This window comes from Colias philodice, chromosome 16 (genome assembly GCF_061535455.1).
Source record: "Colias philodice isolate Cphi_HAF_F1 chromosome 16, ilColPhil1 Martin Lab GWU primary, whole genome shotgun sequence".
Lineage (NCBI taxonomy): Eukaryota > Metazoa > Arthropoda > Insecta > Lepidoptera > Pieridae > Colias > Colias philodice.
The window spans coordinates 5648740-5676633 of NC_143101.1; the positions used below are offsets into that span (position 1 = coordinate 5648740).

At 31.9% G+C, this 27894-nt stretch overlaps 1 protein-coding gene across 4 annotated transcripts in view; it reads left to right on the forward strand.

The window, feature by feature from the left end:
• Dh44-R2 (Diuretic hormone 44 receptor 2) overlaps window positions 1-27894 on the forward strand; it is a 114951-nt gene that overhangs the window by 36086 nt on the left and 50971 nt on the right. Inside the window, exon 1 of one of the 4 annotated variants that reach the window (XM_089704831.1) lies at window positions 14855-15065. The exons of the other annotated variants lie outside the window; for them this stretch is intronic. The gene's annotated coding sequence lies outside the window, so the exon portion shown is untranslated. Of the gene's footprint in view, window positions 1-14854; window positions 15066-27894 lie in introns of those variants that run through there. 4 annotated transcript variants of the gene reach the window in all.

Consider the following 27894-nt stretch of genomic DNA (forward strand, 5'->3'; position numbering starts at 1 on the left):
TACAACCTATTACAAGACAATTAATTTATTTTCTGTTGAGGAAGTATAAATGTATCTGGGCTTCATTGATATTCTCAGTATATTGAACGGCGTATATTAAGTATTGACTATAGCATGTCGGAATATAGGAATCATATAGGCATTTCTTTTAAAATTGTATGTAAATAAATTTGTCATTCTGTTATTTATTTATTACATAAGTTAATATTTGCTCTAGAATTACATACATTTTTATTCAACACTTAGGAAGATTATAGTATATATAAGTATAGGTACATATTATATTATTATGTCATCTCTGCTTGAATTACCTGAGTATAATAGTAGTAGTAGTAGTAGTAGTAGTAGTATAAATTTATATAAATTTATAAATGTTAATCATTTCAATAGATGGCGCGCGGTGTGTCCCTTAGACACATAAAACTGAAAGAAGAGAATAAATTCGATTGCTCTGGCGGGTCACGAGTGGCTGAGTTGGTCAGGCATCCGCCCCGAAATGGGGCGAAAGGATGCGGGTTCGAGTCCCGCCTCGTGATCGAATTTTTTCTATTCTTTATATAAAGCATTTTAATGCCATAAAACCAAAATATCAATTTTAAAGATATCTTGTTCAGGACAACTTGAAAGCTTACTATAATTTTATTTGAATCATATAACTATTCAATTTTATATGTATTAAATGCTTTCTCATAGAAATGAAAACGAGATTCGTTAAAATTAATTGAACTTTCTAACAAACGACGCGATGGCCCACTTATTATTAGAATTTTATTGTTAATTAAAGATAACATCAAAAATAGTCAATTAATTAAAGAATATCAGAAATGTTAGGGGTAAAATAATATAATAATTAGTTGCTCGAGCTAATTACTATATAAAACATGAAACATCATTAATATTGATTAATGGCTTGTTAGTCAAGTTCAGTTCAGCCGAGAGACGAACAATAAAGTTTCTTGTTTGGTTAAATATATTTTATTAAATCATTCTTGTTGTAAAGCAATACAGTATATAACTCATAACTTAAGTAATTATCAGATAATTTAATTAAAATCTTCAACTCGATACATCAAATTGAATAATATTACGACTGAAATCCCCAAACTTTAAACTATAAATATAAATAACTCAGTCCTGATTGTCTTATTTATTCAAAACATTTTAAGTTTTAACTAGTTATGTTTTTATTTAAAAATTTAAACATAATCTTTCAGAAGTGCTAGATTTTAGAGATTTACTTTACTCGCATAAAACATTCTCAAGGGAAATCACATAACTATAGAGACGTGGATGAGTATACTAATATTTCAGAAGCATGACAACAGTTTCGTTTGTGGCATCTAAAATGAAGCGAACTTCTCTTAGATAATATCCATTAAAATTATTATGCTTCAGTATTTAAACAATAACAAAAAGATTTACGAAACTAATTCACCTATGCAAATATTTACATAACAATATTTTGACGATTTCCTTTTTAAAAGAAGAAAAATATATCTCCAGCTGCCAATATTGCGAAGTAATTCTATCCCTCGTCTTGAATTTCACTAATTAGATAGGACCATTTACGAATCCATTTAAGCCTACGATTCGTAGATTTGATTTCCAAGAGAGCCCATTAGCGTAAGGAAACCAGGCTTGTTAGAACTTCAAATCGAACTTGAAAGTATACGAAATTATATCGATTTTCAATCATCAAATGGAGTAGTCACTTATCAAACTAAATATATGGCTATGACATCGTTTTGTGATATTATTATTTCAACGGTGTGCGACTGGCTCTTTGATCTTTAAGCAAATAAAATTCTATTCGAGTAAATATTCCCTGTGGCTACGAACGTAACGTAGCGTATCTACAACCGTTTATTAGAATTGCACGCCTCATAAGCGAAGCGTTGAGGTGGGTACTACTGTCACTTCGCGCAAAACATCTGATTTTTCAAACTTAAAATGTCTTTATGTATCATACATTGCACTTGTAAGATAATACATACACACACATATTAAGAAAAAACACTATTTTTAACGTTCATGATATTTTTGATGTCATTTTTGTTATTTAAACTAGTTAAAAAACAGTTTAAAAAAGTTCTGTCTTGGACGTCCGTGTGTCTGTATGTGCGGATCCTTTTTCTTGTTAACACGATAGCGACCGAAATACTTTACTAATCGAGTCTTTTTTTTTCTCTTACGCTTGAGTATGCTCAGGAATAGAACCCTTTCATTTTTCAGGGTCTGATTCGATGTGGTTTAATTGTTATTAAATAAACAAAAATAATAATTAATAAATATTTATTAAAAAAAAATTATGAGGCGTGCACTTTTGGATTTTCCAAATTATTTAAGTTTACCGGTATCACATATTCTTTCAAACAAGTCCTACTATTACATCAATATAATGTAAATGGTAAATGTTTGTTTGAGTTTATAGTGACAACGTCTCATGAAGCATAAACTTAATATGATTCTAGGTTTCTACGGTTTTCAGGACCACGTTATCGTTGCTTATTCACATCTCTTTTTATTGCAAATTCATACGACTAAAACACGAGCTTTTTTATTTCTAGTCACAACTCCCTTAAAATTTTAAAAGTTGTATATTTATCACATTTTAAAAGTATTAAAAACATTTCATAGCGTTGTAGACTTACAAATAACGGTCCAGCGTCCGACCTTTCAAATATATTTCCCGAACGGGCGATTACAAGCGGCTTATATCCAGAGACTCTTGTGGGTTCCAGACATAGGATATTTACTATACATACCAAATCCCATACCACTATTTATTATGGGATGCTGTAACAACAAAAACAAGGTGTGTCATTACGGGATGCTTACTGACTATTTATAATTTGCTTTGTATCTTATAATTAAACAATATGTGAAGAAGTTATTAAATTTTCAATGATAAATTAATTAAATGGACTTATAGTTTTAATTTTGTTAAACTTTAACGTATATATCAAGGTTTGTTTAAGCTTGGGTAATTAAAAGTTTAGAACTGATAACAATATTGCTTCGCATGAGCGCCGCTTGTTTGGCCAAAGAATTTTTCTTCATATACGCTTATCAACTTTTCAGCTTTGCTTAATTTATCGTTAATTACCATATTCAGTGTGAATAAATTAAACATTAATTATTGCCGTTCCCTTGGCAGACTTTAGCTTTATTAATAAATTCTAAACGAAGATAAATAATTCTTTAAAAAATTAGGTTTCAAGTAATAACTAATATGAAAATATTAAATTGCTGGAAAAATAAAAAATGTACCAAGTTGCTTAAGGAACAGTAATGTATAAAGAGATTCATATTTTATAAAGAATGGATAATTAGATCCGCAGTTCCAGTTAGGTTTTTATTACGTTCGCGCTGTTGTTGTGAATTTTTTCTCATCTTTTATGTTAATGCAAAAATAGCAACGTAATTAGGTAAGTATTTATTATAAGGTTTCTGGTCGCACACAATTTTTCGAAAGCATCTTGAATAACATACATATTTGTAACATGTACCTACATAATATTTGTATTTATACTAATAGCTGTGCTAATAGTTTGAAATAATATCTTCCAATTCGCAATTATTAGAATGTCTTATGTCTTTAATATTTATTTCGAAGTTTAAAACGCTCACATCCCGTTAAGCAATATCTGTCAAAAATGTAAAATGTTTACCAAAACTTTTCACACATGTCTACGTTTTAAATAAACTTTGATGGAAACTTTAGGGCCGGCGCCCACTGCCGGCACGGCATGGCATGGCAGGGCAGAGGTTTTTATTACTAATGAAGTTATTTTGAATCTTATTTCAATCAGTTTAGAATTCAAGTTACTTTATTTCGATGCCACGATGCCGCGACGTGTTGCAGGATGCTGCAGCATGACGCGGCACGCCGCGGGATGCGGTGGTATGACGTGTCTTGCTGTTTCATTCCAAGGGATGCCGCGGCGCGCCATTGCATCCCGCGAGGCGTATGCGTCACTTTGGGGTCGAGGAATTATGATTACTAGCTAGTTGAAATAAGGTTGAAACTTATGCAGCATTAGCGCGGAGCAAAACTGATGGATGCCAGAGTGGCTGGGCTTTTAGCAGGATGCTACGGCATGCCACTGAATGCCGCGGGATGCCACTGCACGCCGCGGGATGCCATTGCACGCCGCGGGATGCTCTGCCGTGCCATGCCGTGCCGTGCCGGCAGTGGGCGCCGGCCCTTACTGTCATTCAATTTTCCACTGCGTAAACGAAATGTAACGTTCTGCTAACAAAATTTTACTTTACGATTTATTAGGGCTAAATCATAATGAAATTTAAAACATTTATAACACGTAGGTATGCATTCTATTGAATATTAAGGTAAAACTGTTTTTATAACATAGAACAATATGTAAACTAAATATAATTTACCAAAAAAGCCCAGTAGGTATAGAATTAAACCTTAATACTTTAAAGATATTAATTTACTGATCATAAAAGCATATATCAAAAGACCAACATCAAATATTTATAAACATGAAGCCGAATATAACCAGCTAGGGTAAGAAACCAATACTCTACTTAATAAAATCCCTTACTTTGTTATATCAAAGATATAAAAGTATATTTTCATAATATTCAATATAGGAAATTCCTTCACGTACCTGTGCTCGGAGCGCCAAGTACGAACCAATATCCGTAAATTCCGTACGCACATAAAACGGTATGACGACCAAATAATATAACGAAGAAAGATTTGAAATATAAAATCATGAGAACAAAAGAAAAGAAAAATAATAGACAACGAGATAAAAATAATTTACATAAACGATAAACAATCATATTCATACTCTGCATCTTTCGTAAAATTGCTTTGACGTGTTTTTGATAAAATTTACATATTACAATTTAATATTTATAAAATACTAGCGGCCCGCCCCGGCTTCGCCCGTGGTACATATGAAAAATAGATGTTGGCCGATTCTCAGACTTACCCGATATGCACAGAAAATTTCATGAGAATCGGTCCACCCGTTTCGGAGGAGTATGCAGACTAACATTGTGACACGAGAATTTTATATATAAGATTATGACAATCCTGATAAGATGAAGAAGTAAGTTCCTAAAACTGTGATTATAATTAAAACACAAAGTTCTAGAACATTTGATATTCATTACTCCAATATCCAGTAAGAATTCATAAAATAGGCAGATAATGTTATTGTTTTCTCATTCCTGATCCCAAGGCGGACTGTGTGTCCATCTTGACTTTATCACCGGACCCTCGTCACAGTATGAGATACATGGATCTTGTCAACAATACCAAATTAAGCCTGGCTTGAGTGAAGCTTTCACAAGAACTGTTTCTGTATATTGTCATCTAGTTGGTAACGCTGTCTTGAATTCTACATACACAATTACATAAACTTATGATATGAAACATTATTTTGTTAAACAAAATATGTGGTTTAATTAGAATTTATATTATGTTCGCTTTTGAAGACAATTTTGAAATTTCGTATGTTTCATTTTTACTCTAAATTTTTGATAATTTTTAGGCGCTTTTTAATCACGAACATCAAAATTTATCTATCAATATGTCTAGCGAAATCATATGTCATTGTGTGTGTGTATCGTTATTAAAAATACTTATAAGCTACACCATAATATAGATTTGGAAGGATCGTCCGTGCATATAATCGTGTTATATGAGCAAGGTGCCTCTGGACATCTCCCTGTAAGGATTTAGTTTGACTACTCAAGTGCTTTGCATTAATTGCATCAACGTAGATAAGCCTTTTCGCAAATATTGTGACATTTAGTTTGACCCAAGAGGCTTTCAAACAATTTTCAAGCTATAAATTGAAATATTATCTATATAATTATATTTTTTAACGTTTTTGTTCTTATATAGAGAGAAAAAATGAAAAGGGGCAATAAAGCACAACAACGTCTGCTGGGGCGGCAAGGTATTAGAACCTGTATTGTAGCTTTTTTTTCAATAGGTATGTATATTTCGATGATAAACGCATTTCATTTCTTTTTTTCTTGGTAGATATTTATTGTATAAATAGTATATAGAAATAAACGGTTAGGAGTGGAAGGGAAATGTATATAAGGAACATTTTACGATGGAAAAACGGTAATAAGAAAGAGGTCGGATCCGGATTTTCAAAGTACTCTTGATTTATGAATCAATTTCAAAGAACATTATGAACGCAGTATTTGTTTTATTTTCAAACATAATATTTGATATATACATACAGAATAATTAGCGGTTTGCATGTATCGCATCGTGTTAAAATTATAATATCAAGTAATAAAAGAGAACAACTAATTCAAACTATACAATCCCACTCATCTAAAAAATATAAAAAAAATAAATAGGTACTTGAGTCAAAATAACACAAGCAAACAAAATGTATGGGTAAAGCAAAACAAAACGTATGTTTAAAGGTATTGTAAACAAAAACTTTTTTCCTTTTCGCGAAATACGGCACACATACGCCCATACTAAATACTGTACCTAATGGATTCTTAGAACACATCCAAAATAAAGAAACTTATTTACTTCATATAAGTAACTAGCATTCCGCCCGCGGCTTTGCCCGCGTTTTCAAAGAAAAACCCGTTCCCGTAGGATTTCCGGGATAAAACCTATCCTATGTCCTTTCTCGGGTATCAAAATATCTCTATACCAAATTTCATGCAAATTGGTTCAGTAGTTAAGGCGTGATTGAGTAACAGACAGACAGAGTTACTTTCGCATTTATAATATTAGTATGGATATTGACTGTACAATTAGAATTAAAGAGAAAACTTGTATCCGTTTGGACAAGTATTGCAATTTTTTTAAACTACTTATTTTTAACCTTTGCCATTTCTATTATATTAAGTCCTTGTATAAATGTATAATTGGACATAATGCGGTATATTAAATAAAGAAACCATTCAAAGGTTTATGAAATGCGCTTATACACATATATGATTAAATACTACCCACGCTTATATTGAACGAAAGCTTAGTTCCTAGAAATAATAACCACTCGGCTGTATTCACTGGACACACAACAAAATATCACTAAAGATAGATTATATATTAGTATTCATATGAAATGTACTATAAATTTTAATACAAGAACGGAATTACATAAGTTTCATTTCCACGTTTCTTAAATATAAAATGTTCCGTAATGCTCGCTTGGCCGTTCCACTTTACAATGATGAAACGCCGAAGGCAATGCTTCAGAACAGTTTATTGTCGGGAATACGTCCGCCACATGGATGTACTTTTGTTTCTGAAATACGAGATGCAACAATCTCCGTCGCAAATAAATTTGCATAAAAATTTGCTCTTTTCCGTGTTTTGTTTAGTTTGGGTCTGCCATTTTGTTAAGGTTATTATGCTTACCTTTGTATCGTCTGGGAACGTATACAAAACATAATATTAGAACCGACAACTATAAAAAAGTCGGATCAGTCACAACACTTATAATTTCAAATGACTGAACGTTAATTAATTGAATACTTGGCAAGAAAATCTAGTCAGGTAATAGATTGATAAATTAAATCAATCCTACATCTGTTCAAACATCAAATGATCCACGAATCCATCTGACAACAGCATTTCAGTTAATTCTGAATTCTCATTAATACGTTCTATCTGTTAATTAATAGAAACACTCGCAGCTCACAAAGAACGTTTTGAATTAGCTGTAATTCCTAGGATACTCATTACGTTGACAAAGAAGTCATTAACAATGCACGAATCACGTCATTCTGGGACTTAGGACTATCTAATTTATTAAACTGCTCTAACTAACCATTATTAAGAGTACTTACCATCCTAGTACTTACCGGAATAGTAACACGTACATTTCTCATCATAAATGAGAAATTATCGTAATATTGCGTACAATTTTGAAGATAAATTGCTCGTAAAGGTGAAATTGCTTGAAACAGCTTCTTTGGGAGAGGTTACAATATATTTTTGTTTAAATTTTTTCTATTTCGTGACATATCATAGGTTAAAAGCTTAATGAAAAATTAAAAAAATGTATGAAAATGTAGCATATGGCTTAAAAAAGCATTTCGTAGCATTACTAAAACTAAGACAAACAGGCTAAATTACTAAATAAACAAGATAAACCAAAACATACTAATTCATAAGTAACAAAAGATACTAGGTAAATGCTTGTCAAAATAAATGCTCAGAATTAGTTTGGCAGACAATACATTCGTTACTGCGAATGTTAATGGACATGTTAATACTACATTGTGTAAGCCGATTTGTACTGATGTCGCTAGCTAATGTGCATAAAAATTGTCATTTTACTCGCGTAGAGCTAAGAGCGTAGACCTAGACTGAAGTAAGGTAAGTAATACTACGGCGCCTCTCCTCTAACACGGAGAGGCAAATGCTGAGTAGTCCACCTAATCACGAATACCGACTAATATTTGAATATAATTATTGTATTTTAAGGTTTAAAATTTATTAATGTGTATTGTTCTCAAAAGTGTATTTAGTTATAAGTGAAAATTTGTAATTAAGTATTTGTGATTAAGTAAATGTATTTTCTTTCTTTCTTTCTTTCTTTCTAATATCATTGAAAACTATAAGGATAACGCATATCATGCTAATAAAATCTTTACTTACAAAGTTCTTAATAAAACATTTGAAATGTAGGCGCTTTTCTTAAGATTTCCAAGATATGTCTTAAAATTTACTTACGCGAATTCAAATTGATTCCAATTAACGTCTAATTCCTCTTAAGGGAGACCAATTAAATCGTAAGCAATAGGATTTTATTTCGAATATCTTCTTCTTTGGTACCTACTTTGATACGTTCGATTGTGATTGTCGTTTTATTGCCTGGCGGAGACAGTAGGATTACGTTTGATTGATGAGCACAAACCATATAATTAGAGATTTTGTGCTACATTTGTTGATATTGAAGGAGACAAAACGTATAAAATAGAAGTTTACCTTAATATAAAAGTCGTGAATCGGATAGGTATTGGTTTTATACTTGATCTTAAAAATAGTCTATCTAAACAAAATGTGTTCATTTTGTTTTCAGTCAATAATGCACAACAACCAATATTTTACTGGTTTGATGGAATTGGGTTCAACCATTTAAAATAATTATAGTCAAAATAATATAGAAAAAATGTAAGATAAATTACAAATTTACAGGCATATGGCTAATTTAATAAAGCCCATACTCATGCCCATGCAAATGTTAATTCTGAGTTGTTTTTCTTTAAAATTATACCCAAACCTAAATAAACATTGGTTCAGGTTAATGTTAAAATAGAAAATATTTACCGAAGCATTTTACCGCGTAGGTCAATGTTTTCCAAACACGGTTCTCTTGTGTTATGAACCTTTACGTATTTTGAAGTGATATGGGCGAAAAATAGCCCATTTGTATATTATATGAGGATGTTTACATTTTAATATGGATCCATTTTCATATTAAAAACAAGGCAAAAAACTAAAATGCGAAAATAGATTTGAAATGCGATACCGTTCAAGTTTGCGAAGCAGTGAAATGGCATCGTGGGTGGGTTATTTTTAATCATAAATATCTTGAAAAATATATTTATTATTGCACGCCTCATAAGCGAAGCGTTGAGGTGGGTACTACTGTCACTTCGCGCAAAACATCTGATTTTTCAAACTTAAAATGTCTTTATGTATCATACATTGCACTTGTAAGATAATACATACACACACATATTAAGAAAAAACACTATTTTTAACGTTCATGATATTTTTGATGTCATTTTTGTTATTTAAACTAGTTAAAAAACAGTTTAAAAAAGTTCTGTCTTGGACGTCCGTGTGTCTGTATGTGCGGATCCTTTTTCTTGTTAACACGATAGCGACCGAAATACTTTACTAATCGAGTCTTTTTTTTTCTCTTACGCTTGAGTATGCTCAGGAATAGAACCCTTTCATTTTTCAGGGTCTGATTCGATGTGGTTTAATTGTTATTAAATAAACAAAAATAATAATTAATAAATATTTATTTAAAAAAAATTATGAGGCGTGCACTTTTGGATTTTCCAAATTATTTATATGTATATTACATATGTTATAGTATAATTAGGTAATTTGACAAAATACTACAAATATTTTAATATTTCTGATGATCAATGAATTAACAATACGATAATCATTTATCAAAGAATCCCTAAAATATTGTCCATTATTGCGGATAAGTGCTATCGAATCCCCTAAATCAATTATACTTAGTAAGTACATAACCAGTTTGATGTCTTGCACAGACTGCCATCAACCAATCAAATTAGTGAACAAGGTATCATTTCACTTCGCTCTAACCGTTTTAACTTTACCTGTCTCCTTTTTAAATCATCTTTTTAAATCGATTTTTAATAGCGAATCGTTTCGTATAAAAGAACGTATAAAGGAGCATAAATATACAAATACTGTATCAATTTAAAAATACATTGTATTTCTATAAAAAACGATATACGTATTCCGTAAAGATAACTCCAGGCACCAAAATTTATGACGCTATTTCGTTTCGTTTCGGATATTTATTAAAAAGCGTACCTAGCAGCTGGGAAAATAATGTTAATACTGAAAAAGAATGTATGTAAAAAATGACTGCGCTTTATATTAAAATATTTAAATTACAAATACCTAAGTTGCTCTTAGTAAAATGTAAGAAAAAATATGTTGTTAAAGAAACAGTCACTTTTTTCTACGAAAATGTAGGAAACTGCAGTTTCATTTTCATTAAAATTATAGTCTAACGTTGCATCACGGTAAACCACGTTAATTTTCTGTGTGTTAAAATAAGTAAAGACACCATAACGGTTAAAAAACGTTTAACGTATATGCGAAAACATAAATAACATTCCTAATCGTATTTTCCATTATATTTTGCGTTCAATTTACTTTACCGCCTTACCCATTGACTATGCGTGAATAAAATCAAATTATAATCATGTTATCGGGTAGTTAGTTCTATTAAACAGCACAAATACATTTAGACCGGGAGATACTAACACAAAATTTCGAGTCATTTGTAACAGGATGGCGGTTCTACAGGGGTCTTAGTACGCAATGACAAAAAGAAAAACGTTGGTGTGAACACTGGTACCGGCGGCTTAGTCGCGTGGGCGTTAGTCGAACTCGTCGTAAAAATAGCGAAAGTCAAACGATTTGTAACACAAAAATTTTAGAATTTACCGATAGCCCATAAAAAAGAAGTAGGCGGTAGTGTCATGCCATACTTTTCCGGTGTGACTTACAGCTCGCCATACTGACGCAAATGTGTTGATTAAAAAAAAAACAATTCAACCATTTGTACCAGGCTAACTTTTGCACAGGTAACCATCGTCGTGCAGCCATTTACGAAAATCACCATACCATACTTTTCGGACGATTCCAAATGGTCGCCATACCGCCGAAAATCTGCAAAAATTTTTTTTTTCGCCAAACTTTTTGTACCAGTATTGCATTTGGATTTTTGGAGAGTATTTGATAAAATGTGACCATTATTATATTTGCCATACTTCTAGTAGGGGGAAAAAGTGCTGCCATACTTCATAAATAAATTTATTATTAATTTATAGAAGTGAAGATTTCTACCACCTAGATCTTTGAAATTTTGTATTTATATTTGTTGAACGTCAAACTTATAGGAAAGATTAATGCCATACTGTTACAAATCGTTCAAAATACGAATAAAATCATACAATAAAAAAAAATCTTATACACATTCGCCACCTCCCACAGGTATGGCATTATCACACTTCTATTTATAATCATTCAGGAGTTGTTGAAAAAAAAAATTAGGGTGTTACAAATGGTTCGGCGAAAAAAAAATTTGCAGATTTTCGGCGGTATGGCGACCATTTGGAATCGTCCGAAAAGTATGGCATGGCGATTTTCGTAAATGGCTGCACGACGATGGTTACCTGTGCAAAAGTTAGCCTGTTACAAATGGTTGAATTGTTTTTTTTAAATCAACACATTCGCGTCGGTATGGCGGGCTGTAAGTCACACCGGAAAAGTATGGCATGACACTACCGCCTACTTGTTTTTTATGGGCTATCGGTAAATTCTAAAATTTTTGTGTTACAAATCGTTTGACTTCGCTATTTTTCCGACGAGTTCGACTAACGCCCACGCGACTAAGCCGCCGGTACCAGCGTTCACACCATCGTTTTTCTTTTTGTCATTGCGTACTAAGACCCCTGTAGAACCGCCATCCTGTTACAAATGACTCGAAATTTTGTGTCAGTATCTCCCGGTCTAATTGGGAAATAGCCTTTCTTAGTAATTTTCGTTAAATAAAATCATTCAAGTCACGTAAGGTAAGTACATTGATTGATGGAGCAAACTTTGACGGTTTGATGTATTGCCTTATTTATTTATTTACATGGCAGAATGTTATAGATGATTCCAATTACACTGAACCAATAATTATGATAAACTGAACAAAATCGATGAGCCGAGATAATTGTTTGCATTTGATATCTGCTGAATCGTAGTTTAAATATAAGCATAGTTTTGTTATTTATTTATCCCTACATAATAGGTTAGGATAATTATTGTGATGTTACTTCAGAGTACAGTTTGTTTAATAAAAATTGGTTGTCTGTAAAGTCGGTTTACTGACGATAGTTGAACGTGACAACGTCAGATTGTGCTTCTTTGTCGCTCGTTCCGCGCTCTTGCACTTCAAGCCTTACATGGAACGCCTCAGAGCGAGGTAACGCCGCATGAGTCATGTTTTTTCGTGCGTGCAGCCGGCGTTATCGAATTATAAGACGTTGTCACGTCAAAGATTATTATGTATCGACCCATGTAGAGACTACTTGGGTCGATTATAAAAGAAATCATACTTATCACATCGCCAACTATATATGTATAAATATACATAAGTATATTAATTTGAATAATATATAATTCCAATTATGTGTATACATAATTGGAATTATTTTAATCACCCATTTAAAACACCTTATAAATTTCTATTGTTTTCTTCGCCACCTATTATTCTATTGTAATCCCATAGAGGTCAATGTACCCTAAGAATAACATTATTTTCACATTATGGTATTAATATTACGTTTCATCATATTGTAGAGAATAGATGTATGTATCTGAAAATAAATTATTATTTATTGTTATTAAAAACAGAAACAGAGATCTACATTTTGACGTTCAGAAAATTTAACAAAAAAAGTAGGTATTCCTTTAAAAAGCATCTAATTAATGGAAAGCAATCAATCACCGTTTTAATATCATCCTAATGAGGTTTGTAATTAAATTAATAACTCATTCACCAAAGCGAGCGAAAGGTTATAACTTTTATCGTTTCATTAGTAGCTACTTCTTTAAAATAGTACCTAATTATAAAAATACTGTCTATTGGGTTTTTTTTTAATTAATAAGTGGTGATTTGACATTATTATCAATCCATATAATATGGTATGTTCACACTGCAGAGACGCCAGCCTCCTATGAGCCGCATGAGCCAAGAAGGCTTGGCAGATGTCACGTCGTCGAACTTTTGTTCTTGGACATGCCGGTTTCCTCGCAATGTTATATTTCCCCGATATTTGGAATTTTAGGAATTATTTTCAAAAGATTTTTCAAAAAAAGAGTATAGGTAATTAGTAACTCACACATAAATCGTTTATATTTTTCTTCATTAGTAGCAAGGTACGTACGTAATTAATAATGATATAATTTATACATGCTGTTCCCACTTTATCAATATAATACACTTCTGTGCACTCGAATAATGTAATCTTGTACAATTAATTAGATACTTCCTTATAGATAACACTAGTTGGTTGTATTTATAGCATCTTCTATTACATTATCTTTGCTCATTATAAATTATGTTAAAGATATTTAGTAAAATAAAGCCTGATCTAAAGGATCGACCTTGACTCTAATTAAATGGTAAAACAACAATTAACGTTAATACGTAAAAGTCATATTGAGACTTAGTTTTTCTTCTATCGGCAGGCCGTGTCAAATGTTTTAAATATTCATATGATGTCGAATATCTGTTTCGATATAAAAAATATCGTAATCATAATATGTACTCGACAGTCACAAAATAGATAAAACAGTGTGTATGTGCGATGTGTAAATTAGGCGAAACCCGCGAATGAAATATTAAATGAAGTTCAACCTCGGAATACTGTAAATATTCTACTACCTTAACGAACTTTTGTGAGATCGTGTTAGCCTGCCGTATGCCCGCGTGACCTAATTCCTACCAAAGCATGTTCCATCGATGGTTTATTGTGTATACAACAAAATAGCCTTGCAAAATATTGAAGGACATCTTATCATCAAAAGTGCTTCGTCATTAAGTTACGACCAGCCGTTCGCTTTCACGAGAGTTCTTAACGATCCTTTACACTTAAGGGCCACCCATTTCACAATACCCAATAATAATACAACTGAATAAAAATCGCGTCTATAAACCTCCCAGTTCCAATAACGTCCGATAAAATAAAGTTAAAAAGTCAAGTACTTTTGAAATACTTTGAGTTGTCTCAATAAAAGTAAATTGTTTTTAAAAACGTTCGTAAATTCTCTACATTAAATTTTTACATTGTGTATAAATTCCTTATCAAAGACGTTGTATTCAAACCGAAAACAAGAATACAAAACGACGCGTCTGAAAAGAATGCTTTACCGAAATTGAACAAAAACGTTTAAGCAAACGTCCGAATACAACGTGAAAAAATTTCACTTAGTATCCTTATCTAAAGAGAAAGTCGGGTGAACCACGCGTGGAGGACGTTGAGATAAACAAGTAAATAGACTGGGGTGTGATAACTGAAAATTCCCTTTCCGTAAAGGCCAAATGTTTCAGTGCATTTCCAACAGCCATGACGGAAAGTTGTGTGTGTGATTTTTATCTACGATATTTTCCGGTTCTCTGAATACTTTCTTTTCGAGTCGTGTATATTTAGATAGAAAGGGAATTTCATAGATTCATAAAATATTGAAGTGTGAAAATTAAATTGGTGTAAAAATTTATTAAAAGCACAAATTCTACAACAATCGAAATAAACAAAACTTATTGGTAAGTTAACCTTCCTGTTTTTTATTATATTGAATGGCTTTCCTTGTATATTTCTTTAAAAAACAATAGCACATACGTGATACGTCTTATTTTTACTTTGAAAATCTCGTGGTTAGATAAATTTAATGTTCGTACTTAGCCAAGAAACGATATTTTCAGTATGATCATAAATATTGAACACGAATGAGGATTCTATAAATATTGTTGGAACTTTAAACAGTAAAGTGAATATATTTCTTGTTGTGAGATAAGTTGAAAATAAAAAAAAATCATGCTTTATATTTTCCATAAGTATATCTAAACAATTTATGAAAGGAAATGAATAATATAAAAGGCTAAAGAATACGTTTAATAATGAAGAATATGCATTGAGTGCATTCCTCTTATTTTTTCTTATTCCTCTCATTCTAACTTCAAAGAATATCAATATAAGAAAACAAAGTATTTCCTTATTAAAAACGATCTTTCTCCGAGCGCGCTCTTACATTAATACCTTCTTAGATTTTTCTTAGAATTTCCAGTCTCCTTCGAAACAGGTGTTTTTTAATTTTTTTATATTTTTTATTTAATATACTTTTTTTCTTACTTGGCTTTCATTCTAAGTACTAAAAATATACTTCAATTGTATAATAAAGAAGTAAGTAGTATTATTACATGCCATCGCGCCATAATTTGTATACTCAAAATGTGGTAAAAAATGCTTGCTATTTATTAAAACAATTGAATTGTAGAGACAATCTGACAATGTGACTAATGATTTTGTTTTATAATCGGCAAGTCATCGATTTTCGATTATAATGACATTATGGCTTTGGTCTGTCATCAGTATCTACTTAATCTGTCGTCGTCGTAATCTACTCTCATAAGCTCGTCAATAATATAAATAAACGTATTTATAGAAAAAGGGATTTTCGCTGGAAATAGGTACTGTTGTTTAGTAAATTACGTATGTATAATTTAAATGAAGAGTGTAAATAACGGACAATGCAAACGATGTATTCGTGGTACGAACATGTTGTAATATAAAATCATTATGATATTCGTATTCTTATAGTTATCCATAAAAGATAACATTCGTAACACTGTATGTACTTATAGAAATACTAGATGACCCGACAGATAGATTTCCTGTCTTTGTGCGAGCTGTCAAACGCAGATAAATAGTTTTGTTTGCTCAATTTTTTGGCGCAAATTACTTATGTTTTTCTTTCGTAAGATCTTCTACAAACACAACACAAATAAATGCTATTTCCTCTTCATCATCATCAACAGTATTATTATTTCCCACAATTCACAAATGAAATCACTTCCAACATAAACATTGGGAAATATCCCAACAATGATCCTATTATACTTAATGTAAGTTTACAATGTCCAGTGTCATAAAACAGCTCATAAAACGTCCCCCACTCGTTAAGTGAGCGCCTCAACGATACATCAAGACTCTCAAACCGCACCTTTATAAACCTTTATCCAATTTAATGCTTAGGTACTCATTCTTATAAAGCAGAGAATAGCTTCACATATTTACAAAATAATACTCTCTTTCATCAACAGAATACATGAAGCATATTTGAGCATACACATACATATTATTTGAGCAGTTTTGTCTTGCAAGTGAAGTAAGGTATTACCTACAGGTGTATCTAATAATATCATGTCTACTTGGTAACAATCAAACACAGGCTCGTCGACCGCAGTAGTCGATTATAAAACTTAGAGGTAACAATTTTTTATGTAACTCTTAGTTCTACAATTGAAGGTACATAATATCGGATTTTATTTTTCTAAATACTAATACAGCATTAAATAAATAACTATGTTTTGTATATTATATGAAATATGAATATTAAGAAAAATATTACATTGTCCCACCATACATGAAAGAGAAAGATAAAAATTAGAAGGGAGAACTCGATAACCATGTAACCCGTAAAACTGAAGCACGGCAACATCGTTTACATATCCTTGAGTTTTAATAGCACATTAATCGAATTTCGCATACGCCAATCACTCCTAATCTGAAGCTCTAGGAACGTAACACCGTGGTACATTACGAGGTCAACGGTCACCCGCTTGTTATAATAAACTATGTGTACTGACCGATAGCTCATAGCACTGACCTTTAACGTTTATGTCATCAAAGACAATAAACTTGGCCATGTGTTGTTGTAATAATCCGTTTAGTATTCAATCCAGGAACAATACGATTAATTCGAATCGAAGAAACGGGCGATGCAATTAATCATGACGTAGAGAACAATTAGGCACACGATTAATCTATACATGCGTAGACAAATTATTTACTATTGTGCAGTTGGTGCTTATGTTATGTAATATGTGTTCAGCATTAGATATGTTTCAATTAACGTTTTGTTTCTCAAAGCATACATTAATCTAAGCATTAATTCACCATAATAAGGTAAAATTTTAACGTCACTTATTCAATATCAAGTTTCTTATGGAGATTTCCGAAAATATATTCATACAATGCAAGATTTAAAACTCTGTATCTAATAATTTTTCCCTCTACATGCTCGTATCTGCAAAATTATAAATTCACTCGTTTAAGTAACACATCTTATGAATGCTATTTCCAAATCTTTTATATTTAACCAAGCGTTTTAATCGCGTATTCCCATATCTTTTACTTAAAGGAAATGTATTTTTTGTAGGCGTGAGCAATATATCATATTAGAACAAATACTTTAAGGCAGAATGCGGTGTATACGCTCAAAATTTATCGTTATTTCACGGTCCTTTACACACACATTTCCGTAAACAAAAATAGAAATGTTATCCTTAGGTAGGTAATTTGTAAATCCACGTTTTGTTATCTTAACCTTTTTTTAAACCTTTCAAAGAATAAATTAAGATTTTCATTAAATCTTAAATTTATCCTGAAATTACCATCCAATGATTTTAAGTATTTAGTTGGAGATCCATAATTATTGCTAGAATGCCTTTAATTTATAAATACGTAAATCGAAACTGCACCAGAACATACTCAACAAGTTTAATTCTTTTATATGTAATATATCATAATACGTGTATGTGTGTATATGTATATATTATAGTATATTATTATGTCTATATTTTACATTATACTATTAATATTGTATTTATTTTCTTTTCTTCAATTAAAAATTATAATATGACGGATAATTGCTCTCGGGGCTCACTGAAAATCGGTGCTGTGACGTTTTTTTTTTTACGTCACAGATGTTCACCGAGTGATTTCCCCTTTTAATGGCATCATGCTTCACAGACTACACACTTCAATGTGTATTTTTAAGTATTGTAGTAGTATTGTAGCATATAAGTATTGTATAAATTGTTTTTTATTGTGTACGTGTGAGGCTATGTGTCATTAAATAAACGTTTTTTCTTTCTTTCTTCTTTCTTTCTAATACTTTCTTCTACATCATAAGCTCTTTACCTATAAGCTGTTTACTGAATATTATCCATTTTTATACCTACACTCCGAAAATAGGGCATGGAGAAGATGTATTCTCGGCTATTACTTTTATATACTTACTAGCTGCTCCGCTCGGTTTCACCCCCGTGGCTCCACCCCTGTTGGTCGTAGCGTGATGACATATAGCCTATAGGCTATAACCTTCCTCGTTATATGGGCTATCTAACACCGAAAGAATTTTTCAAATCGGACCAGTAGTTCCCGAGATTAAACAAACAAACAAACAAACAAACTCTTCAGCTTTATAATATTAGTATAGATAGGCAAGACTAGGTAGTATGCTTATCAATTTTCCAATGAAAATTATTTCTAGAGAAGAATATTGTTGTTTCGTTATAGACAAGGAGGTTGGTAATATGTTTAAATATTATTATCTTTGAGAAATAAATTCAGGAAAATATTATCTTATTTACGTCCAAGTATTTATTAAATATAAATTCTCATTATTCCCTGATGTTCTAAGGTTACGATAATGAATCCATAATTTTACAATCCATTGTATCCAGTTATGGATAAATAGCGTGAAGAAAATAATTGTTATGTTTATGATATTACATTTACTGTAATTCTACTAGAAAAACATCATGAAAAATAAGAATATTGTACCACAGACTAATAATAATATACTACGTATATTGTACCATTGGCTATATATATAAATATATATGATTTCTTTGTTCCTTCAAACGTAACGTTATCTCTGAAACCTGTTGCTAATAAATTGAAAAACTAAACAGTTCTATAAAGAGCTCTTCTCTTTCTTGATCTTTTTGGCTACTTGAGTTAAATAGTCATTCGCTTTCACGTACAAAACTTGTAATCTTAACCTAACCTAAACAAGGAGAAAATATACACCTAAAAATCCCACCTCCAATTACTTGGTGCATATTAAAACACCTCTGTTACCACACACACTTCAGCGGACTAGAAATTTGAAACAACGCAAACCAGAGATGAGTTCATACAGTACTGTAATATTTGAGTACCTACCCGAAATGTGGCATACACTGCTACACTTGTTTTGGGCTTTACAGTTTGCAGTATCCGTCTGATAACACGGAGAGTATGAAAATGCTAAACTAGAGTATCTACTGATACCTACCTACTCTAGTTTAGCATTTTACTATCTGTAGAATACAAAAGCATTACAATTACTACAACAGAATCGTACGTACGACGACGTAATCAAATCAAATCCTTTATTTGCAATTTTATTAATCATGGTTACAACACAACAAACAACTTAGGTAAATAATATAATAACTATATGTTATACATTTATTGTGTATACATTATTTCGAATCGTACGTCGAAACCGAACCGTACTGTATACTCTTGGTGCATTTATAGTACTCGCGAACAGCGAAGCGATGTGCGAATAACGAACACGCATATTGTGTGAATAGTGCAATACTATTCGTATTCGTTTGTAAACCAGTTTTTCGGACTTCAACTTTCGCGTGAACCATTGTAGTTCGAAAAAAACTTGGTGTCGATAATCGTATACGAATGTTTCGATGAAACATCGTCAAGTTATGAGGCAAATAGCAAACACGAATTTGTAGGTAAATACACCATGATCCTCTTCAGTTAATTCAGAAATTCAATATCCGCTCTTAATCTAGCTAACAAATAGTCAAATACTAGATGCAATTGAGTTCATTTGAATTGTTTTGCATAGATAATTATCCACAGAGCAACAATAGAAACTAATAACATTGTAACTGAACCGCTTCAAGCGCTAAAGTTAATAATCGCTTATTGGAATGCAGATAGTAATTTGTGACGTAGTTAATTTATATGAATGCTACGTTATTTGCAACAAAAATTTTTTATCAGATATGAAGGAATGCACTATTTTTATGAATCGTTAATAGCGAATTTTGAATTGCGTTTTTTCTTATCTTTAACAAAGAAAACTTGATAATTTATAAACGTATTCTAACACAGAGAGAAAAAAACAGGGAAAAAATATATTTATTACTACAAACAATTTACAGCCAAAAAAAATAATCTTTGTGAAGCATACAACAAAATGAACAAATAAAAAAAATATCACACAATATATTTCCATTTAATATCGAATCCACACATTCTGCAAAATAATCAAAGGCATTAATTTATGCGCGCGTAGGATCATCTCACAATACATTATAATAATTGAACAAGAAATGTTTACTTACCTATATTATAATCCAACCCAGATTTCAAACAACAACAACCCATCTTTCAATGTAGGTATAATAATTATATTAGCAATGTTGTAGAATCAATTGAACCGACTTAAAAAAGGAGAGAGCATTATTCAAAAGTTGGCACTTCTCACATTAAATAAAGTCCAGCTAAAATTGTTCAGGGTTTTTATTATATTAATTACTTAATTAACGTCACAAATGGCATACCTACTTAAAATCGCAACATTATTTTTATTAAAAAATGTTTTTTATTAATTATCAACAAAGAACCAACCACGCAAAATATATAGCAATTTCGTAAAATATCCGAAAAGCTCAGTTACCTTACCGGTATATATTTCATGTTCATTATCCACAGCTAATTAATTACGATTTCCATGAAGCTATCTTGTAATCACGCAAAATGCTGCAATGCTTTGCGAATCGCAAATATGACGGCTATCGTCTAAAATCTGAATCCATGTGTGTTGGTTCGCACGGCATGCTTAGGATATCAAATATTGCTAATTCTGTGCGTCGTAACACTAATGATATGAATGCAAAAGCATGTTTCGGCTTTCTTTTAGATCGTAATGGACCGAATTAATGGTATGATTTTTGTGTCTGGAGACAAGGAGGCGAATAATAACATAAACTACTTTTTACAGCGATACAACATCTCAATCCTATGCGAATTTCCTTTGAGTACCTACACGGGCAAAACAGAATGCTCGTATTACGTATTATAAACTATTATTTTTTTAATAGATATTCCTTATGACCACTAACTGCACACTTCAGTTATTTCTAATAACATTGTAATGACGATGCATAACAGTAAAATCTTATAGACTACTAAAATATCTGTTCATTTTATGGCAATTGTCTCTGTTTAGGTCTCCCCAATAAACAAAATCGTTTTTCAATACCATACAGGTTCCAAATGCAATATTAATATGCAATAAGAAGCCCAATTTCGAACAAAGAATACAAATAAATAAAAATACTACAAAATCTAGCACGTTCTTGCACCACTCGTGGCGTACAATGGTACTGTAAATTTTTATGTTATTGTTTTCTCGGGCTCAAAGCATTCTGCGCAAACTTATAAAGTTCCTAATCGATTTACAGTGAACATTTACTGCGAATTTATAGCTCTATTTTGTGTTTCTCTTGCATGGGTTGAGGTTGTCTCTAAAAAATGTAAATATTTTTATCGTATTTTATGCATCCAATATTGTATTATGTTTAACGCAGTGGTTTTTTTTAACTACACAAAAAAGCGATTCCAATATTTGAACTTTTTATGAATACGTATACGCATTTATATTAATATTTGTATCGAACCAAGACAGTTAATGAGAGAATCATCAAAGAAATTGTAACAGCGACAAAGCTAATGGATCGGTAATGAGAATAATGATCGCTTATACCAAATTGGTAATTCCCAAAAGAAAAGCTTTCATAACAGCGAGTTTGGTAAAGACGATCCATAATTACTTGTCAAACATTTAGGGCGCTTGTGCACTACAAGGAATTTTACTGTCCGGCATTCCGATTTTTTACGGTCCGGTGTGGCATGAAAAAACCGATGAATTGCTTGTGCACCTGTCCGTCTTTACTCGGATCAGTGCGGTACAGTTCGAGGAAGTATGGCGGTATAATGCTATCATAAATGATTGTTTTCGCATTTTACAAGAAACGAGTAAAAATATAGAAGGTGAAATATTATATTACTTCGTTATAATAAAAAGTAAAGTTCCGTAAGAGATTTAAAATGCGTGTTTCACTTATTTATTTTAATCGGTGACGAGGAGCTAAATCTATTCCCACTTGAATTTTAACTTACCAACACTTACTTAGATACTAACCCTTATTAAAACGCTGGGAGCTATACTTCCCACGTCTCAGATTGAAGTAAATCGTGTATTATTTTTATATGCTTAAACCTAATGCAGTGAAATATTTATCTACGCAATCTTAACATTTACGAGAACTTTTTTTCATGGAAACACTTTTCAGAGAATTATTACATGTCATGGTAAACACACATCAAAGTCAGGTGACGGGATTTTGCAGCCGAAAACGACCGTTATTTTTTAGTTTTTGGTGTAGTGCTCAAAAAAAATTAGATAAGTAGATTTGAGTTCTAGCTATGTAAACTAGACTATATTACGGTTGCGTGAAACGTAAAAATATGCCCAGAATCTTTCGTATATACCTTGGTAGAGTCGATTGAAATTAAGTCTTTAAGTGGGAAGATATCATCCCAGTGTTCGTCACTGCACACGACATTTTGAAATTCTATATATATGTATAAAATCTGTGTGTCTAAAAAATCTTTTTTAGTTGGTATAAGCAACTTATTTATTGTAATTCGTTATTTCCTGATCAGATAATTAGACATCTTAACTCAATACCTATTGATTTTATTTTGTTTTAGTAAAATGCCATTTTTATGTTGAAGTCATTCATTTTTCAATTCCCGAATTCTTCCCTCAGTAAAATAAACTTGCATTTATGAGTACTTTCACCTCCTTTATTAAAAAACTTGATCTTTATAATTTTTTACGATAACATTAAATTCACAAGTGGAGTCAGGGCAACTAACTAGTGTTTGAAAATATTGATGTCTGGAGTGGACACTGGGAGCTATAGTTCCCACCTATCCAAACTTTTTACAAGAGAGAACAGATGACGGGATATATACTTCCCACCGAAAAAAGAGTACTTCCCCCCCATTAACCCCTTTTTTGTGTGTATTTTTGAAATCTACGACCCAAAATTACCCAGGAACGTATCTTACTTTTTTGTTTGCTCCTCCACAGGCTCGCGTTTGAATAAGGGATAATTATAGGTCAATGCTTGGTCAATGTATATAAAATAACAATACCGACTTCTCAAATCTCAGTGCCAGCTAAAAGAAAGTAAAACAAGAGCTTGCTTTCAATTGGCATGTGCAATAAAAAGAGTAAAATCCAAGCAAGTGGGCACTCGAAAACAATTATACCTACAGCGACTCGTAAACTCAAAAAACCATCCGGAATAGGGAAAAGTAAAATGTCGGACAGTAAAATTACGTAGGTGCACAAGCTAGTATATAGATTATATGGCGTGCCATACCGGACCGTAAAAAATCGGAATGCCGGACCGTAAAATTCCTTGTAGTGGACAAACGCCCTTAGGCCCGTATTAATAAAGCGGTCTCATACTCGCGTTCAAGTACGAAATCAGTTGATACCGAGTTTAGTTCAGCACCTTAAGGGGGCGCATAAAGCAAAATAACCAATCTTCTATTAGATGATACGTGTAATATGCAAGACCAAATCTAAAAAATAAAATATATATCAAACTAGATGATATGTTCAACGATTCTGTTTAATCAAAGACATAAAATATTAAAATTTACTCGATAAAAAAAAATCACCAAGTTAGCTCTAATTTTCACACTTTTACGTTTTCTACTTGACATGGTAATACTTATTATGATTTTTTTTCATAAACAATTATATTAAAACATTTGCAAGATATTTGTCAGAGCATTTTGTTTAATTACTTTTAGTTTTGGTTTTATCTGCGATAAACCACTTTTATCGTGACAATTAGGCATCGTGACATTTAGGCGCAACAACGTGAAATCAAACGTTTATCTCGAGAAAAAAAGAGCGCCAAAAGTGGTTTATCGCAGATAAAACCAAAACTAAAAGTAATTACACAAAATGCTCTGACAAATATCTTGCAAATGTTTTAATATAATTGTTTATGAAAAAAAAATCATAATAAGTATTACCATGTCAAGTAGAAAACGTAAAAGTGTGAAAATTAGAGCTAACTTGGTGATTTTTTTTTATCGAGTCAATTTTAATATTTTATGTTTTTGATTAAACAGAATCGTTGAACATATCATCTAGTTTGATATATATTTTATTTTTTAGATTTGGTCTTGCATATTACACGTATCATCTAATAGAAGATTGGTTATTTTGCTTTATGCGCCCCCTTAAGATCGTTGCGGATTAATAAACACATATCAAAAGCGTCTCAAATGAGATCGCCCCTAACGGCGGGAACTTAGATGTCGTTTTTTGGGAGACGATCATGCCTAGCGGTTACGTCACAAGTGCGCTCATAAGAGGCGAGTGTTGTTTATTATTACACTAAACTCAAAAAAAGCTGTTAACGCAACCCCAAGTGACAGCTCAAGTTTTGTTCATAATATAGCGTAGCACCTCAAATTTTTACGTAAGAGCATACTCAATTCTTATATCGGTTTATTAATTGTGCCCTAAAACGGATAATGATCTCACATTAAAGCCATGGAACAATCCCGGTGTAATAAATTTACATGTCCCTTGTGTAGTGGTTTTAGGTTACTGTATTGTTTATCGACTAATGAGGCGTAAATATGTATGTGGGTTATATGTCGGGGAAAATTGTAGGTAAATTAATAATCAGGCACAGTTTTGAAGCAATCGGGAACCACGAACGCTTTTGTGGTATAATTTGATCTCCACAGGATTATAGCACAATGAATGGATTGTTATTACGCTTCTCAGGTTAATAATATCATTATAAATTTTTGTGTGACAAAACAGATGTTAAATTCTATATAGTTTATTTGTATCAAAACAATTATTAAAAGTAAATATATTATTAGAATAAAATACGAAGTTATTTTTACGTAAATTACGATCATAGCGTTCATTTTCTCGCCAGCTAAAAGTATCTGAACAATTTATTTCAGAACTAAAACTAGTTTTCCGGAAAACCCGCAGTAACAGCAACCTAACTTACAGCTTAAATCTTCCGTGCACATTTGATAAAATGGAGAATGGCTTTTATCTTCTACATAAATAATTTGGCCACTATCAACTAATTTGGATCAAAATAAGCATTAAATTCTAGTTATTCATGTCTATGCTTTTGTTCTCCTTCGCAAGTCTTTAAAATTATCTCCAGCATTTGACCTTAATTACTTGACAGTTCAACTCAGCTGAATGTAAGGCCTAAGTCGTATCTTGCTAAGGGCTTGGCTTCAAAGGACTCCCTTTGACTTGCATTCAAGCATGTATCTTGACTGCACAGGCCGCCTCAAATATAGTTATACTATATAAGGTCTAGTACTCAATTAATAAAACATTTTTTAAATTTAAAAGAAAGTACATAACAGGATTTTTGCATAGTTTTTTTTCCATTTGGTTATAAAATGCAGCTGTTATCATGTGTTCTTTAGGATTAAATAATTTAACTACTTAAAAGAATCTATAATATGCTTGAATATTGAATGATCACTTGCTTTTAATTTGGGATATTTAGGCCGACTGAGATGTTAATTAAGATAAACATTTGGTCTCGAAAGACTGCTTGACAAGAATTCTATTAGAACAAAATAAAATTCTTGGAACCTCAATAACAAAGCCTTTTCTAATATACCAAGATAGATAGCTTGTTCACATGAAACCTCGAATAGTACAACAACATAAATATGTTCCGTAAAAATATCCGAAAAAAATAAAACAGCTCTATCTTCCTCAATATTTAACTGACGAGTGAGCCATAAAATAAGGTAACAATTGTATATTTGTGAAATAACTTGACAATTTTATTTTTCGTAATATGTGAAAGCGTGTACTGTATAGCCCAATTTCACTCTCAATGTAACATGACAAGTTTGACCCTCGTCCACTCTCCCGTATGATCAAAAGCTTTGACAGAGATTTTGTTTGACAGACAGCTTAAAGGACATGTCAAATGTTTTCATGTATGCCCAGACATAATATTTCCATTGTCGATCTCTAAATTGATATGAAATATCACAATCGCGCGGCACAGCTATGTGCCGCGCAGTTTCACCCGCATTGCTCCGCTCCTGTTGATCTTAGGGTGATGATATAACTTTCCTCGATAAATGGGCTATCTACACCGAGTTTTGAAATTTGAACAAAGAATTTTTCAAATCGGACCAGTAGTTTCTGTGATTAGCGCGTTCAAACAAACAAACTCTTCAGCTTTATAATATTAGTATAGTATAGATAACTAAATAGTTACCTACTACCTACGTAATATTGTAAAGTGCTGAATAATTTTCAAATAAGACTATTGAATGTAAACTCTGTTTTAGATTAAATTGAACTTTTTAATGCAGTTTTGTTGGAAGCTTTGTGTTAGAAAGTCTCGTGTGAACGAAACGAAATTACAGTTCTGTACGTGAAAGTTGTCCCTATTTATTTATTGCTTATAACTATTTGATATTGATTCAGATTTAAAGCATTAATAAATAATAATATGATTTTTTTGCACTTAAAGTACTTTACTAATTTTCCAAACGCTTGCGTTATAAATATACAATGAATTTTACAAAGATACATAGAATTAAAAATTTAAAGAGATAGTTACATGAAACACCCAAGCAACCGATTTTTATTTACGCTTGATTACATTTTAAAATCCCTCAATTCCTCGTGCTGCATAACAGTAGGTGTATTCAGAAAAACGAGCAAATCGTATGAACAATAAAGCGCTGCAGAGTTGTCCAACATCTATTATCCTCTAGACTCAACTGCAATCCAGCCTTAGAGCGGCTCGATTACTCTTAATTCACTGAGGAACGGATAAGGATATATTATTGCGCTTCGTAAACGATCCCCTTTCAGCGATTTAATTACTTCAATTAAGTTCGCACTGACGAGCGACGGGCTTTCTATTAATCTTTTACTTGAACGGGGTAAATCTGAACTATTCCTGGTAAACAATTAGTGTAAGCTCTTATTGCTTTTCCTTTAGTTTTTTATAGTTTTTTTTTTCGGTGATGAAACATCCTACCGACTTTTATGGGATTCCAAACGTCGTCGCTTACTTTTAGGTGACTCGTAACTCGTAAGTGTGATAGGTAGAAGATATTATAATAATAGATAAGTCGTATGTATAGATTCAGACATTCACTCAAATAGCTAAGTAATTGTTTTAGATATATTACATTCTCTAGTTTATCAGCAACATTTATAAATGCCATGAAATAGGCTTTACAATAATGAGCAGATATCACAATAAAGTAACTATGTTTACCTATAATGCTGATAAAGTTCCCCAAATAAATTATTATTATCAAATTCATTATTTTAAACAAATAAATCAACTATAAATGAAAGCTAAATTAATAAATTAAAGCGCCTTCAAC